The sequence below is a fragment of the Sus scrofa genome, chromosome 9 (assembly GCF_054392235.1).
Source record: "Sus scrofa isolate SSC_HxYL_T2T_F1_AM1 chromosome 9, Sscrofa_HxYL_maternal_Yorkshire_Landrace_v2.0, whole genome shotgun sequence".
NCBI classification, from domain to species: Eukaryota; Metazoa; Chordata; class Mammalia; order Artiodactyla; family Suidae; genus Sus; species Sus scrofa.
The window spans coordinates 128,858,876-128,874,258 of record NC_139391.1 but is presented as its reverse complement, the minus strand read 5'-3'; the positions used below and the strand labels follow the sequence as shown (position 1 = coordinate 128,874,258).

General features: G+C 41.9%; 1 protein-coding gene across 32 annotated transcripts in view; it reads left to right on the top strand.

Moving 5' to 3' along the window:
* RGS8 (regulator of G protein signaling 8) overlaps window positions 1-15,383 on the top strand; it is a 139,967-nt gene that overhangs the window by 43,337 nt on the left and 81,247 nt on the right. For all 32 annotated transcript variants that reach the window (XR_014816447.1, XR_014816455.1, XR_014816459.1 and 29 more), the window contains one exon: window positions 2,833-2,906. The gene's annotated coding sequence lies outside the window, so the exon portion shown is untranslated. The remainder of the gene's footprint in view (window positions 1-2,832; window positions 2,907-15,383) is intronic.

Sequence of the window (15,383 nt, the reverse complement as noted above, 5' to 3'; positions counted from 1 at the left end):
CAATTGGATTTAATATTTTTTTCATTCATTCATCAAACTTTAATGTTCAAAAGACCACATATTATGTTATTTTGTTTATATGAAATATCCAGAATAGGCAAATACATAGAAACAAAACATAGATTAGTAGGGCTTGGGTGGGGGGCGGGTAAAGGACTTCTGCGGAGAACAGAGAGCGACTGATCACAGGTATGGGGTTTCTTTTTTTTTTTTTTTTTTTTTTTTGTCTTTTGTTGTTGTTGCTATTTCTTGGGCCGCTCCCACGGCATATGGAGGTTCCCAGGCTAGGGGTTGAATCGGAGCTGTAGCCACCAGCCTACGCCAGAGCCACAGCAACGCAGGATCCGAGCCGCGTCTGCAACCTACACCACAGCTCACGGCAACGCCGGATCATTAACTCACTGAGCAGGGGCAGGGACCGAACCCGCAACCTCATGGTTCCTAGTCGGATTCGTTAACCACTGCGCCACGACGGGAACTCCTGGGGTTTCTTTTTGAGGGAATGAAAACATTCTAAAATCATTTGTGGTGATGGTCACGCAACCCCGTGACTATACTAAAATCTGTTAAATTATATACTTCGCATAGGTGGATTGGAAGGTATGGGAACTATATCTCGGTAATTGTGGAGCTGTGGTGTGAGTCAGAAACTGTTCTGGGCACTAGAAATAGAAGGTTCCCAAGACTAAATCCTTGCCCTCTGAGAGCTTGCATTCCAGTGGGAAAGCCAGATAATAAATGTGTGAGCCAACAAGTCAAAGCATAATTTTAGGAGGAGATAGTACGCTGAAGAAAAACGAAGCAAGATAAGGAAATAGAGAGTGATGTGTGTGCCTGCACACGTGTGTATGTGTGTTTGTGTGTGTGTATAGCATATCTGTGTTTGTGTGTAGTGTGTGCCTGTGTGTGTGTGTGTGTGTGTGTGTGTGTGTGTGTGTGCACACCTTTTCTATTTTAGATACCGTGAATAGGGCAGGATCTTTCTGGGCTTTTGAGCAGAGATCTCAATGAAATGAAAGCATGAGCCATCCCGATAACTGGGCAGGAATATTTTTGGCTTGTGCAATGAAGAGAGACAGGGCGCTGGAGGGAAATAAAGTTGGAGAAGTTGGCAGGAGTCAGGTTATGCAGGGTCATAACCATGGTAATAATATCTTTGAATTATTTTAAGAGCTCAGTCTTAGCAGGGATAATCACCCCTAACTTGGCCTGACTTTCTTGCAGTCCATAAGTCCTTTTTACAACTGTTATCTGAGCTCACAACAATAGAAGTTGCAATTAGTCATCTCAGTCTAGAGATAAGGAAAATGTGGGAAATTGTCCACAGTTCTCCCTGCTCTGCTAGACCATGACCCTACTTTAAAACATGACCCCTGTCTGGGAATTCCTATTTCCTCAGTCCCTACATCAGCACTTGGTGCAAGACATCGGCCCAGTCAGTGTTTACGAAATTGACATCTGTGAAGTCACAAAAAAAGTGGACAACCAAGCCAGGACTGAAGTTCTGGTCATCTCATTCCACACTGCCTTCTGTTTACGCTGACTCACATGGCTGTGTTGCTCTTCCCATGGAATCACAGGATGCTGTGGATGACAGAGTCTTCAGGGGTCACCTTTCCCGTAGGTTGACGTTTATGTGCTTCAAAGCCTGGGCGAGTTTATGTAGTTTCACAGGACTCTGCTGACAAAGGGCTTGACCGGCCATTCCTATAATTACACATCCCACTTTAACTGGGGAGTAAGTTTTGATGAGCATATTCCATTAGGTGACTTCAGCATTATTAATTTTTATCCACTGACTCTTACAGTTTGGTAATTTTCTTTCTTTCTTTCTTTTTTTTTTTTTTTGGCCTTTTTTAGGGCTGCACCTGGGCACATGGAGGTTCCCGGGCTAGGGGTCGAATCGGAGCTGTAGCTGCCAGCTTACACCACAGTGCCAGATCTGAGCCACATCTGCGACCTACACCACAGCTCATGGCAACACCAGATCTTTAACCCACTGAGCAAGGCCAGGGATTGAACCTACGTCCTCACAGATGCTAGTCAGATTCGTTAACCACTGAGCCACGACGGGAATGCCACAGTTTGGTAATTTTCATCTCTGCCTTACCATCCAGCCAGGCTCCCTCTTAGCACATCTTAGCATCACTCACCTTTTATCTACACAATGAGGTAATTAAGGCCATGAGTTCAAACCCTGAAGTGAGTTCAGATCCTGACCCTGCTCTTAATAGATGTATGACGTTTGACAGTTAGTCATTCTGAGCTAGTTTTTTTCCCATCTGTAAAATGGAGATAATGATATTATTGATCTCATAGGACAGCTTTGAAAGTTAAAGGTACTCAGAGCTGCATCTCAAACAGAGTAAGCATTCAGTGATGTCAGCTCTTGGTAGCTAGTAAGCTTGTCCACCCCGCCCCCAACCCCAGTACCACTCACCGTGGAGTTGTGAGTAAGGAGGCAAGAAGTGCGACAATTGCTTGTCAGTGCTTCTCAGTACACAGAGTTTAGGAAGCTATTATGGAAGGGTAATTAGGTGGTCAAAATACGTTCTTAGGTTGGAACACAACACGTGCACAGATGGAAACTAGGTTGATTAACTCCTGAGCATTCTACACTGGGATTAAGGGAGGGAGTGATTACTGAGTCTACCTAAGTGCACGATTCCATATGAATCTCTGTGGCTGTTATTAAACTCTCCAATTGGAGGCTATTTTTACCAGATGATGGTAGAAATTGGAGGTTTGGGGATTCAGCAGAACAGCATAGGCGGGGATAAAAATCCATTGATAAAAAGAGACGTTTGCCGCCCTTCTCTTTCCCTCTTTTAGATTCTGGAAGAAGCTGCTCTTTCTGGTGTCCGCTGCTGTTTTGTCTCCTGTTCGCAGATTGTCACTGTTGCCAGGTAACTGCTGGTTTTTGAAAAGGCTTCTGGGGGAGCAGCCTGTGACAGGCTGCCCGCTGGCTGGGTGACTGGGAGGGAGGTGCAAGGAGCCAGAGGTCAAGGCTGACAGGAGAGGAAACATCAGCGCCTATACACATAAACCAGGGCTGCTGAGACTGCCTCTAGGCTGACAGTAGAAAGGGAGGCCTGAAAACATGGAAATAACAAAGCACTCCTCAGCATCTCCTTTTCCCATGCTAATAATCTCTGGCATAAATTAAAAAAAAAAAAAACACAATTAGTAAATGTAAAATACTTTGAAAAAGAAATAAGCAATTTGACTTATTTTCTTTCTCCTTTAAAAGGAAAAAAGTCCCCCCAAATTCCAGAAAACCTGTGTGTGTTGATGTGACTGCTGGTGCATTAATATCCCCACCCAAAACACATCAGGTCCTCTATCTCCGTACTCAAGGTCAAGGGCCCTAGTGAATCCTACTGTCAGTTAGGGGAAGATAAATTGTCTTTCTAGGTTGTTCAGAGCCCCTTGGAGAGCCATCTTGTGGGTTCTTTTTCTCTCACATATTAAGCGCTGAATCTCTTCCTAAATGAGGAATAACTTACTGACACTAGAGAAAGAGCAGAAAGCGAAGCAGAATAGCAGCTGACTGTCCCCAGAGTGTTGCACTGTTCATCGGTAAGCTGAGCATATGTGTGAGGGAATAATCTATTTTCACATGGGCAGTGGCCGTGAATGTCAGCTAGAAGGGACCCGGGAGATCATCCAGATGATTCCTTATTTCAGAGATGAGAAGAGAGCAGAGGAAATGTGCTTATCAAGTTCAAGGATGAGACTCTGGATCAAACCTTCCACGAAAGAGAGAGGGTGTCCCCTGAAGTGTCTAGCTTCCACATCTTTCAATGTCCATTATCATTAACCTTCAGCCTCTTGTCCCACAAAATGCTTCTGAAACCACCCCTCCAGTCCCCCGAGGGATGTTACAGCCTCTTCCTTCTGCCCCAGCCACCTAAATGGCCCCACCATCCATCTCTGAACAGTTTCCCAGACTCACCCTTTGTTTCAAGGTCCCTTATTAGTTTCCTCTGGGTAAGTGATTGCATCATCTCTCTCTGTCAAGAAACGTTTCACTGACTCCAGTTAAAACAATTTGGTCTTGATTTCTTTATTCTTTCATTTCCTGATTCCATATTTTATATTAAGTATTTTTAATGTTTCAAACAGGAGAGTAGAGAACCCATCATAGGAGATGTTGGATTTTTCAAAAGTAATACCAGTTAATTGATCTTGGAGAAATGATAATTTTATTTTAAAAAATCTGAGATAATAGGTCTAAAAAATATTTGATTCTATTTTGTGTTCAAATATATGTATTTTCTTAGGGGATATAAAAATAGTATAGGCTCTGCCAGATCCTGAAGTAGATGCTTTACGCAGGTCATGAAATATTTTCAACAACGCTAAGAAACTGTCATTAACTCCATCTAACACAAGTGGAAACAAAATCTCAGAGCCCTTGCTTGAGGTCGTGCAGAAAGTGGGTTTTTTCTAACTCTGTAGTTTACGGTCTTAATTTACTTCTGTTAATAAAAATGTTGATTAAATTGTCATCTTAGATGTAAATACAGTGTAATGAATTGGCATCTTACAAGCCTTGAGCAAAGCAACTGTTATCTTTTGTTGTGTAACAATATCCCCACACTTGTTGGTTACAAAGGCTTTTGTTATCTCACAGTTTCCTGAGTCAGGAATCTGGGCACAGTTTAGCAGGGTTCTCTGGCCCAGGGTCTCCACAGGTTGCACTCAGGTCTTCACCTGGGCTACAGTTAACTCGAGGCTCAGGTTCGACTGGGAAAGGAGCATCTTCTGAGCTCACTCATGTGGTCATCCGCAGGACTGAGTTCCTCACTGACTGTTGACCTGACCTCGGTTCTTCTCTAGTTGTTGGCTAGGAACCACTTGTAGTGGGTGGAATGGTGGCCCCCAAAGGTATCAGATCCTAATTTCTGGAATATATGAATGTTACCTTAAAATTAAAAAAATTAATTGTGATAAATTACATGACATAAAATTTACCATACGGTGAAGTTTTTATGGATGAGATTGAGACTCTGGAGATGAGATTTTCCTAGATTATCTGGGTGGGGACCTAAATGCCATCAGAAGCATTGTTATAAGAGATGACAGAGGGAGATTAGAGCAGGAAAGGAAGGGGCAGTGGGACCACAGAGGCAGACAGGAGTGATGTAACCACAAGTCAAGGGATGCTGGCAGCCACAAGAAGCTGAAAGAACCAAGGAATATATTCTTCACTAGAGCCTCTAGAGGAAGCACAGCTATGCCAACACCTCTCCATGGCCCTGTGATGCTGATTCCAGTCTTCTGGCTTCCAGAATGGAGATAATACACTTCTGTTGTTTTAATCCACCATGTCTGCAGTAGTTTGCTGCAGCAGCCACAGAAACTGATATAAACTCTGCAGTCTTGTAGACCTCTCTGTAGGGCATCTCACAACTTGGCAGTTTGTTTCATCAGACTGAAACAGTTTGTTTCATCAGTAGCATTCCATTGTGTATATATACCACATCTTCCTAAGCCAATCATCTGTCAAGCAGGAAGCTCCAGAGAGAGAGGGTGAGCAAGACAAAGTCACATCTGTACAAACTTAATCTCAGATGTACATTGTATTGCTTTTGCTATATTCTATTTTTTAATTTTATGATTTTTATTTTTTCCATTATAGCTGGTTTATAGCATTCTGTCAATTTTCTACTGTATAGCAAGGTGACCCAGTCACACATACATGTATACATTATTTTTTCCCACATTATCATGCTCCATCATAAGTGACTACATATAGTTCCCAGTGCTGTACAGCAGGATCGCATTACTTACCCATTCCAAAGGCACTGGTTCGTATCTATTAGCCCCACATTCCCAATACATCCCACTCCCTCCCCCTCCCCTTTGGCAACCACAAGTCTGTTCTCCATGTCCATGATTTTCTTTTTGTGGAAATGTACATTTGTGTTGTATATTAGATTCCGGATATAAGTGATATCATATAGTATTTGTCTTTCTCTTCTGACTTACTTCACCCAGTATGAGAGTCTCTAGTTCCATCCATGTTGCTGCAAATGGCATTATTTTGTTCTTTTTTTATGGCTGAGTAGCATTCCATTGTGTATATATACCACATCTTCCTAAGCCAATCATCTGTCATGGACATTTGGGTTGTTTCCACATCTTGGCTGTTGTGAATAGTGCTGCAATGAACATGCAAGTGCATGTGTCTTTTTCAAGGAAAGTTTTGTCCAGGTATATGCCCAAGAGTGGGATTGCTGGGTCATATGGTAGTTCCATATATAGCTTTCTAAGGTACCTCCATACTGTTTTCCATAGTGGTTGTACCAATTTACCTTCTCACCAACAGTGCAGGAGGGTTCCCTTTTCTCCATACCCTCTCCAGCATTTGTTATTTGTGGACTTACTCATGATGGCCATTCTGACTGGTTTAAGGTGGTACCTCAGAGTAGTTTTGATTTGCATTTCTCTAATAATTGGTGATGTTGAGCATTTTTTCATGTACTTGTTGGCCATCTGTATATCTTTTTTGGAGAAATGTCTATTCGGGTCTTTTGCCCATTTTCAGTTGGGTTGTTGGCTTTGCTTTTGCTATATTCTATATGTTAGAAGCAATTCACTAGGTTTAGACCACCCTGCAGGGGAGGGGATGACATGAGGGCATGAAAACCAGGAGACAGGCATCACTGGCCACCAACCACCTTGTAAGCTTCTGACACAGCAACCTACAATACCTGGTACGAGGTAAGGGGAAACCAGAAAGTATCTCAAATTGCAGACAGTCCCCTGCTAAGCTTTTTCTGCCTCTGATTTGGTTCATTTGCCAAGGCAGCATTTACCTGGAGGGCTTTTGTTGGCAATGTCTTTATATCCTATAGGATGCACTCTGATTCATTCCAGTTTGCTGGAAAAGTGCATTCACATACTATCTCTCCTTTTTACACCAACTTTAAATCTCACATCTTTCACATAGACTATCATGATGAAGTGGAAGTTTTATATTGATTCCCAACACTCTAAGCCTAATAAACACATGACCTTTATTTTCTCTGAAAAGAGGAAAAACACAAGATACAGAGCAATTCCATCTAGGGCTGATATATATGCTTTATTTATAATTATCAAGGTGATTTTTTTTTGCTGGGTTTGTACTGAAGTGAATAGGTTGTTGCATTAGGCTCTGGTCATCTGGAAAGGGACCTTCCCCCAAACAGTGGAACTGATGGAGCTCATCTTCAGATCCCTCCCCTCTCCCCATGCATCTGCTCTGTGTTGGAGTCCCGCTGCTCTGTGTTGGCGTCTCTTACTGGGTAGTGCTGCATCCCAGGATTTCTTAGGTGCTTTGCGGACCAACTAATTCCTGACCACCTGAAACGTCTGATAAAAATGCGTATATCCAGAGTTCCCTTGTGGTGCAGTGGATTAAGGATCTGATGTTGTCACTGCCCCCCTCCCCCAGGTTCTCTGCTCTGGTATGGGTTCAAGCCCTGGCTGGGGACCTTTCATGTGCTGTGAGAGTAACAACAACAACAACAACAACAAAAAAGCATATATCCACGCCCAACCCGATTCTACTAAATCTACAAAATCTGATGTGGGACCCAGAAACCTATATATATTTTTTTTCTTTTTTTAGGGCTGCACCTGGGGTATATGGGAGTTCCCAGGCTAGGGGCTGAATTGGAGCTGTAGCTGCTGGCCTATGCCAGATCCAAGCTGCATCTGTGACCTACACCGAAGCTTGCAACAATACCAGATCCTTAACCAGCTGAGCGAGGGCAGGGATCAAACTTGCATCCTCATGGATACAAGTCAGGTTTTAACCCACTCCCCCACAGCGGGAACTCCCCAGAAACCAATATTTTAAATTAGCTTCCCAGGTGATTCTTAGTGACAATAAAGATGAGGATAAACCAGATCCTCTGCTCAAACAGTTTTCATAGCTAAGTATTTATGAATGCCACATCTGCTCTGTGATATTCACGTTTTTGCGGTCACCTTTTTAAGCATTTGGAAATACTTAACCCAGTATTTCCTAGCAAGTAGTAGTTTTACCACTGGTGGTGGGCATGATGACTTGAGGTGTTACGTATGTGACCATTTAAAGTGTAACAGTGGTGTTTGCTATCTTTAGAGTATTCGTGGCAAATTTTATAGGTTTTACTTTTTCGTAGTGATAGAGAGTTCCTTTCCTTCAAAAGTTTATTTCTGTGAAAAAAGAGTGGGTTTAAAGAAAATATATTAAATAGGTGAAAAAACAGAAGGTACAGATCTGGCAGAAAAAATGGTCAACATAATCAAATGGTTGAAATTTGGGGAACACTCTCCTTATTCAAAGGAAGGCTCTCTGGGGGCTCCCGTTGTGGCTTAGTGGAAATGAATCTGACTAGGATCCATGAGGATGCAGGTTCGATCCCTGGCCTTGCTCAGTGGGTGAAGGATCTGGCGTTGCCGTGAGCTGTGGTGTAGGTCGCAGATGCGGCTTGGATCCTGAGTTGTGGCTGTGGTATAGGCCCGTGGCTACAGCTTGAATTCGATCCCTAACCTGGGAACCTCCATATGCCACGAGTGTGGCCCTAAAAAGACCAAGAAAAGGAAAAAAGAAAGGCTCTCTGTAGATTTCAGGCATCATAGTGGGACGTGGAAGAGGTATTTAAGGGCAGAAAGGGCCTTTATAGGTCACTGCCCATACTTTCTTTTTCTTTTTTTTTTTTTTTTTTTTAAGGGTCACATCCATGGCATATGGAAGTTCCTGTGCCAGGAATTGAATCCCAGCCACAGCTGTGAACTACGCCAAAACTGTGGCAACTCCAGTTCCTTTAACCCATTGTGCTGGGCTGGGGATCAAACTCATGCCTCCACAGAGACCACAGAGACCGAAACTGCTGCATTCAGACTCTTAACCCACTGTGCCATGGTGGGAACTCCAACCGCCCATACTTCGGTGTGGGGTGGGCCATGGTGATCTGTATCCATGATGAGGCTGGTTGGACCGAGCCATGCCTTCAGATGTGTCTCTTGTGATGAAAGAGAGCCAGAGCAATAAATAATTGCAAACTGGTGCAATAAAGCTGTGTAGAGCCATACACTTCTGTGCCAGCACAGGTTCTTGGCAAAGTGTGATGGAAATGAAGCCCCTCCCCAAACCAGATCCTCTTGTCATTGTCATAGTGTCCACTGCTCCCTCCTTCCTTCCCTTTTCCCCTTCCTTCTCTCCCACCCTGTTCCCTTCTAATTTGGCTCTCAGGGTTTTCTTTTTTTTCAGAGTTCTAAATGACCCACATAATATTCCAAGGCATGGGTCTTCATAACTTGTTGGATTGAGGTATTCTACCACAAAAATTAACTAATGGATCCTTTTTTCTTAATTTGGAAACAATAAAAAACCCTTTCATTTTATTTTTTTAACAATTACTTAAAGATAATTATAATACTCTATAAATAATATATATTAGAACAATTGATGGTATGAAATTTTTGATTTATCACACAGTATATTCAATAATTGCTTTTTCTGTTTGAATGTCACTACGCATTTGAGATCTTGGGACTGTGTTGCCCATATGGTAGCCACTAGCCACATTAGGGGTATTGAACCCTTGACTTGGGGTTAGACTGAATCGAGACGTGTTAGTGTAAAAAATACACTGAATTTCAACAGCTTGGTATGACAAAAGAAAATGTAAAATATTACTACTAATGATTTTTAAATATTGAGTATATGTTGAAATGATAATATTTTAGCTCTATTGTGTTAAAATATACCATACAAATTAATTTCATCTCTCCTTTTTACCTGTTTTAGTACAGCTACTATAAAATTTAAAATTACATCTGTGGCTCATATTATCATATTAATGGTTCATGTACTTCTATGGACAGCATAGCCTTAGAAAAGACTAGGTTCAAGTTGCAATAATTGCCCACCTTTTATTGTCCTGACAGTGATCAAAGGCCCTAAACCTCTCAACATTCTCTGAGTGCTGACAATACAAAGTTATAATTCTTTGTTTTTTAACTTGGGTATTTAGGTCAATTCCCTTACCTCCTTAGTTAATATTAGTAGATTCTATTACAGAAAGATCATCCTGGTCAAGCCTAATTCTTATAAAATCATATCTTATAATGAGACAACATTAAAATGCATGAAAATTATTTGGAACAACTACAAAGTCAAAGAAGGATGTAGGAGTAGCAGGTTATTGAAAATGTGTCTGTAACAAGTCCAGGATTCCTTCAATTATTTTTCCTGTGGCTTATTGATGAGAATCTTCCAATCTTTTAAACGAGCATGTATCACCCTCTCCTTGGGTGCGATGTTTGGACTTCATAAAGCTCTTTCTGTTGCAGATATCATCAGCCAGGCAGTAAAAATCATAACCATCAGAGTTCCCATCGTGGCTCAGCTGTAACAAACCCGACCAGTATCCATGAGGATGCAGGTTCAATCCGTGGCTTTGCTCAGTGGGTTGAGGATCTACCATGAGCTGTGGTATAGGTTGCAGATGCTGCTTGGATCCTGTGTTGCTGTGGCTGTGGTGTAGGCTGGCAGCTACAGCTCTGATTCGACCCCTAGGCTGGGAACTCCCATATGCCGCTGGTGTGGCCCTAAAACACAATATGTATATTGCGTTTTATACACGCGCGCACACACACACACAAACACACACACACACATAAATATATATATATATCCATCATTATGATTGAGTTCTTTAGCTTGCGGTCAAATCAATACTTATCTATGAATGTAGCAAATCAGATTCTATTGTGACTGACCTGCTTTTTGTTTATTCCAGTCTGAAGCCAAAATAAATAATTTGGAAGGCAGGCTATGTCTTTTGTTTTGGCCACGCATGCCATGAAACAGAATACTGTTGGCTTCATGGGTCTCTGTTTGACTGTTGATGTTGTGACTGCTTGTACACAACACAATTCTAATTTTATTATTATTTTTTTTTAAGTTTATTTTATTTTTTTTTTTGTCTTTTGTCTTTTGTTGTTGTTGTTGCTATTTCTTGGGCCACTCCCGTGGCATATGGAGGTTCCCAGGCTAGGGGTTGAATAGGAGCTGTAGCCACCGGCCTACGCCAGAGCCACAGCAACGTGGGATCCGAGCCGCGTCTGCAACCTACACCACAGCTCACGGCAATGCCGGATCGTTAACCCACTGAGCAAGCGCAGGATCCGAACCCGCAACGTCATGGTTCCTAGTTGGATTCGTTAACCACTGCGCCACGACGGGAACTCCCTAATTTTATTTTTGTAGGTACTGGAGGCAGATCTGCCCGAGTCTCCCTTCATAACTTTTCTACTTACCTTGAGCCCTGGCTGATTCTTGACACCATCCTTAGCAATATCTGCTTTGCTTCCTTAACCTTCAAGCTGTCTCCAGCTTCCTGGTGCTACAGTGTGGCCTCAGATTAGAGAAATGGCTAAGAGTCACTCCAGCGCACTGTCCCCGTCCTGTCCTGGCCCAGGCTTGCACCTAGCTTAGCTCCTCCCTGCTGGTTGTATGTGTCCTATCCTGCCAAAATTCCTTACATGTTTGATACCTGATGCCTTGCATCAGTGAACATGAAAATATAGCAAAAGGATATTAAAATGCAGCATCATAATTCTGCAGTCTTTCATGAATTCCCCCAGGTAGTTTGTTTCCCGGAATATTGAGCATGGCATATCATTTCTTACCCAACACACTTGGGACTATCTGAAACACAGGGCAAATAATCTTGCTACAAAATTGTGTTGAGATTTGATTAAGCAAAAACACTGTATAACACATGTATCAGACCCTATGAGGAGTTACCACCTATAACTATAGCGTTTGGATAACTGATCATCCTGTTGTTAAATCCATTCCCCCATTCACCCCCTTTGACATTTAAGTCCTTTTTCAGAGCAGACTGTTGGAGTCATGAGATGTCCTCCCTTCTGACTTCAGGTCTCTATGTCCCATATATTGGATATTTTAAGTTCCCAGAGTGACCTTCCAACCTGATTATATTAAGCTTTGATGGCTTCACTCTGTGATTTCTGGGAAGCCACGTAATACCTGGTCGTCCAGCCAGGACTCTACCTGAGGCATGCACCACGAGAAATTATCTTTGGAGCCGCTGGGGTGAGGAACACTTGATTCTTTCCCCTGCGGCTGCCATATTGCTTTTGTCATCAAAGCCTCCTCCAGGGGCTTCTACTCAGTCATCCTGTCTTTCTTGGTTCAATTATAGCACACCCATGTTTGTCAATCTTACCAACATACAATGTTCAGTTTCTAATGATGAAACTGTTTCTAGACCTGGTGCTTCACAGCAAATATTATCACATGCACGTTCTCTGCCATCTTGGTAAGTTTGAGAATGCGTTTGCTGAAGCCATTATTTTCTCCCCAGAGGTGTTGGCCAAAGGATTTAAATTCTTTTGTTGAAAATTTAATATTAGCCGTCTGAAGGAAAAATCTGAGCGAGTCGTGTGGTCCTTCCCAGACTCTTAAAATCTCATCATCTAGTTGTTTTCTTAATTGCTCATTTATTAATTCAAGGAAGAGTTATTTAGTGCTTGCTACTGGTAAGGTTCTGATTGCGACACTGGGAATGTAGCATCCTAGAAAACTCATAGCATCAGGACAGGCTAAGTACTGCTGTAGTATTGAGAGAGAGAGTGTGTGTGTGAAAGAGAGAGAGCGAACTATAAGACTTTCACTTTTAATTTCATCGGATTAGTAGTTGTAGAGCCAGCAAATAATATTCTGAAATAATATTTATCAGGATTTCTTTGCTTACCTTATAGCAACATTTCCCAAATTTCTTCTAAGTTGGAATCACGGTTTTCACAAAACACCAGCTAACATCCTGGGAGTAGAGTTGGGACAGCACCCTGGTCAGTCACAGATGCTGGTTCTTTCTAAGTTAGTCTTTGGAGCTATCGCTTTTTATTCCCACTACCAGCAACCTAGTCCCATCCCTTATCTGCTCATAACTGAGCCATTGTAATAATTTCCCAACTGGTCTTCCAGACTTCAGTGTCTCCCTATGCAACGCGTCCTCCGTACTACACTAATATTGGCACCTTTTATGGAGCAGTCTACCTTTGTTGGAAGCAAGACCCAGAGGGATAAGGTACCACAAACAAGGTCACAGAGGCAACAAGTGGCAGAGATAGAAATTCTTTCCATTATGCCGGTGTTTTTCACACTGTGATCTGTAGAACCCTGAAGGTCCACAGATATTCGCAAGTACTTTTGCAAGATTGATAACTTTTGTGTTTTCATTTAAATCATAATCTGTTAACCATGAGCATTTGCTAAACTACCCGAGGGACCATCTCATGGCTGAGGACTGCAACACAGCTTCAGGGCCTGTGTTTGTGCTCATTGTGACACTGAGAACAAGTAGTGCTACTTCAACTGGGATGGATTTGGGGGGAAAAGCAGATTGAGGATTTTTTTTCAGCAGTAATTTCAAGAATCTTGAACTGTAATAAGACTCTTCTATCTTTTCTAGCTCTAAGGTAATGGTTTAGCTATGATTTATGGGTTAACCCTCTTTCTTTGGCGTAGGATGGGCACAGAGGCTTGGGGCATAAGCAAAAGGGAATTATTTTATAGTATTAGGTAAACAAGAAATAGGATGGCATCCAACTGCCAGTCAGTCAACCAACAAGCAGCAAATTGGAAAATTAAAAATACTAGCATGGAGCCAAGTCTCTTAGATGAAGGATTATTGGTCTAGCTGCTATCTAGATCCCCAGAGGCTACAGATGTCTCACTGTGTAGGAAGGAGCTGCCAGGTTGCGAGAGGACTCACGTCTGTGCTTAGGAATGAAAGGACAATTAAAAATCCTTGAGAGTTTTTAGAAACAAGTCATGAGTGAGGACAAGAAGACAGAATGCAGGACAGAGAAATACTTGAGAAAACCTACCCTGGTGGATTTTCCTGTAGCAGAGAGCAGTGAAGGTTTTCTCTAGCCCTTTGCGTTTTAGTGCAGTGCAATGATTTTCAAATGTGGGTCAGGGGATGTGTTACATCAGATTTGCTTATAATGCTGGTTAAAAAATATAGCTCTCTGGGGCTGAATCAGAGTCTCAGAATTTCAGGGGATGGGAACTGGTCGTTTGGGGCATTCCAGAAACCTTTTTTTTTTTTTAATGATTTTTATTTTTTCTATTATAGTTGGTTTATAGCATTCTGTCAATGTCTATTGTACAGCAAAGTGACCCAGTCATACAAATATATATATTCTTTTTCTCCCATTATCCTCCATCATGTTCCATCACAAGTGACTAGTATAGTTGCCTGTGCTCTAGAGGAGGATCTCATTGCTCATCCACTCCAAATGCAATAGTTTGCATCTACTAACCCCAGACAAAGTATGAGAACTGCTGCCCTCAGAACCTTTCTCTGCAAGGTAGGGGGCAAGTTGCTGGAAGGACTATAAAGTCTTCTTTTTTAAACCTTGCCATACTCTTTGCAAGTAAGGGTGATTCCCTATGGATGGGATAGAGTATAAACGTTTTAAACTTTACTACGGCATTGGATGGGCTTTTTAAAATGTAAACCCCACCTAAGAGGGATAATCCATTAAGTCTCTACACCCTGGTGTGACTGTTTCTTAGGGACAGCAAGAGACCCAAGCTCTGTCATGAGTCACAGGTGAAGATACTGGGGCACAGCTGATGTTGAGAAAATGATAGTAAAAGCTCATTGTATCTTAGCATAAATAACATATTTTTGTGAATAGTAACTATTCTTTCAAAGTTAAAACAAAGCATGGTTTTGTACGTTTGTAAATCTCTTTAATGTCTGGCTTAATAGAAGACAAATGACTCTCCCATCCGCTTCTGCACTGAATCTGTTTTGATCCGTTCTTTGGTTGATGTATATGACCAAAATCTGTCCTCACATGGACAGTTAGTTGGAAAAGAGAGGAATATGTTAATAGCTTTTTCTGGTAATTGTGAATCTTCTCTGATGCTATACCCAAACTTGACAAATGGAGTTTATTGCAACCTGGAAGCCGAATCCTTCATATTAGTGACGTTTTCTGTTGAAGTCCATTGGTCGGTCTATCTTACAAAAACAAAAACAAAAACAAAAAAAAAAAAAAAGAAAAAGATATTAAAAGGGTGGAGAAATAAAATTTGAATTTCTTGGGCTTGCTCAGCTTTTCCTACTTTGAAGGCCTTTGCTTTTTATCCTCACCATCTTTTCCAAAGCTGAAGCTTATGTGCTATGGCATTTGCTTTCAAACTAGGGAAACTTTTTTCCCTTCATCAGCTCTTTTTGGATGTGTTTGGAATTTTGCCTAAACAAGGTCTGCCAAACCTGTTCCTAGGTTATTTTTAGTGTCTCTTTTGCATACGTGCCCCGAGGAAGTGAGATCCTCCTAGCATTCTTTAT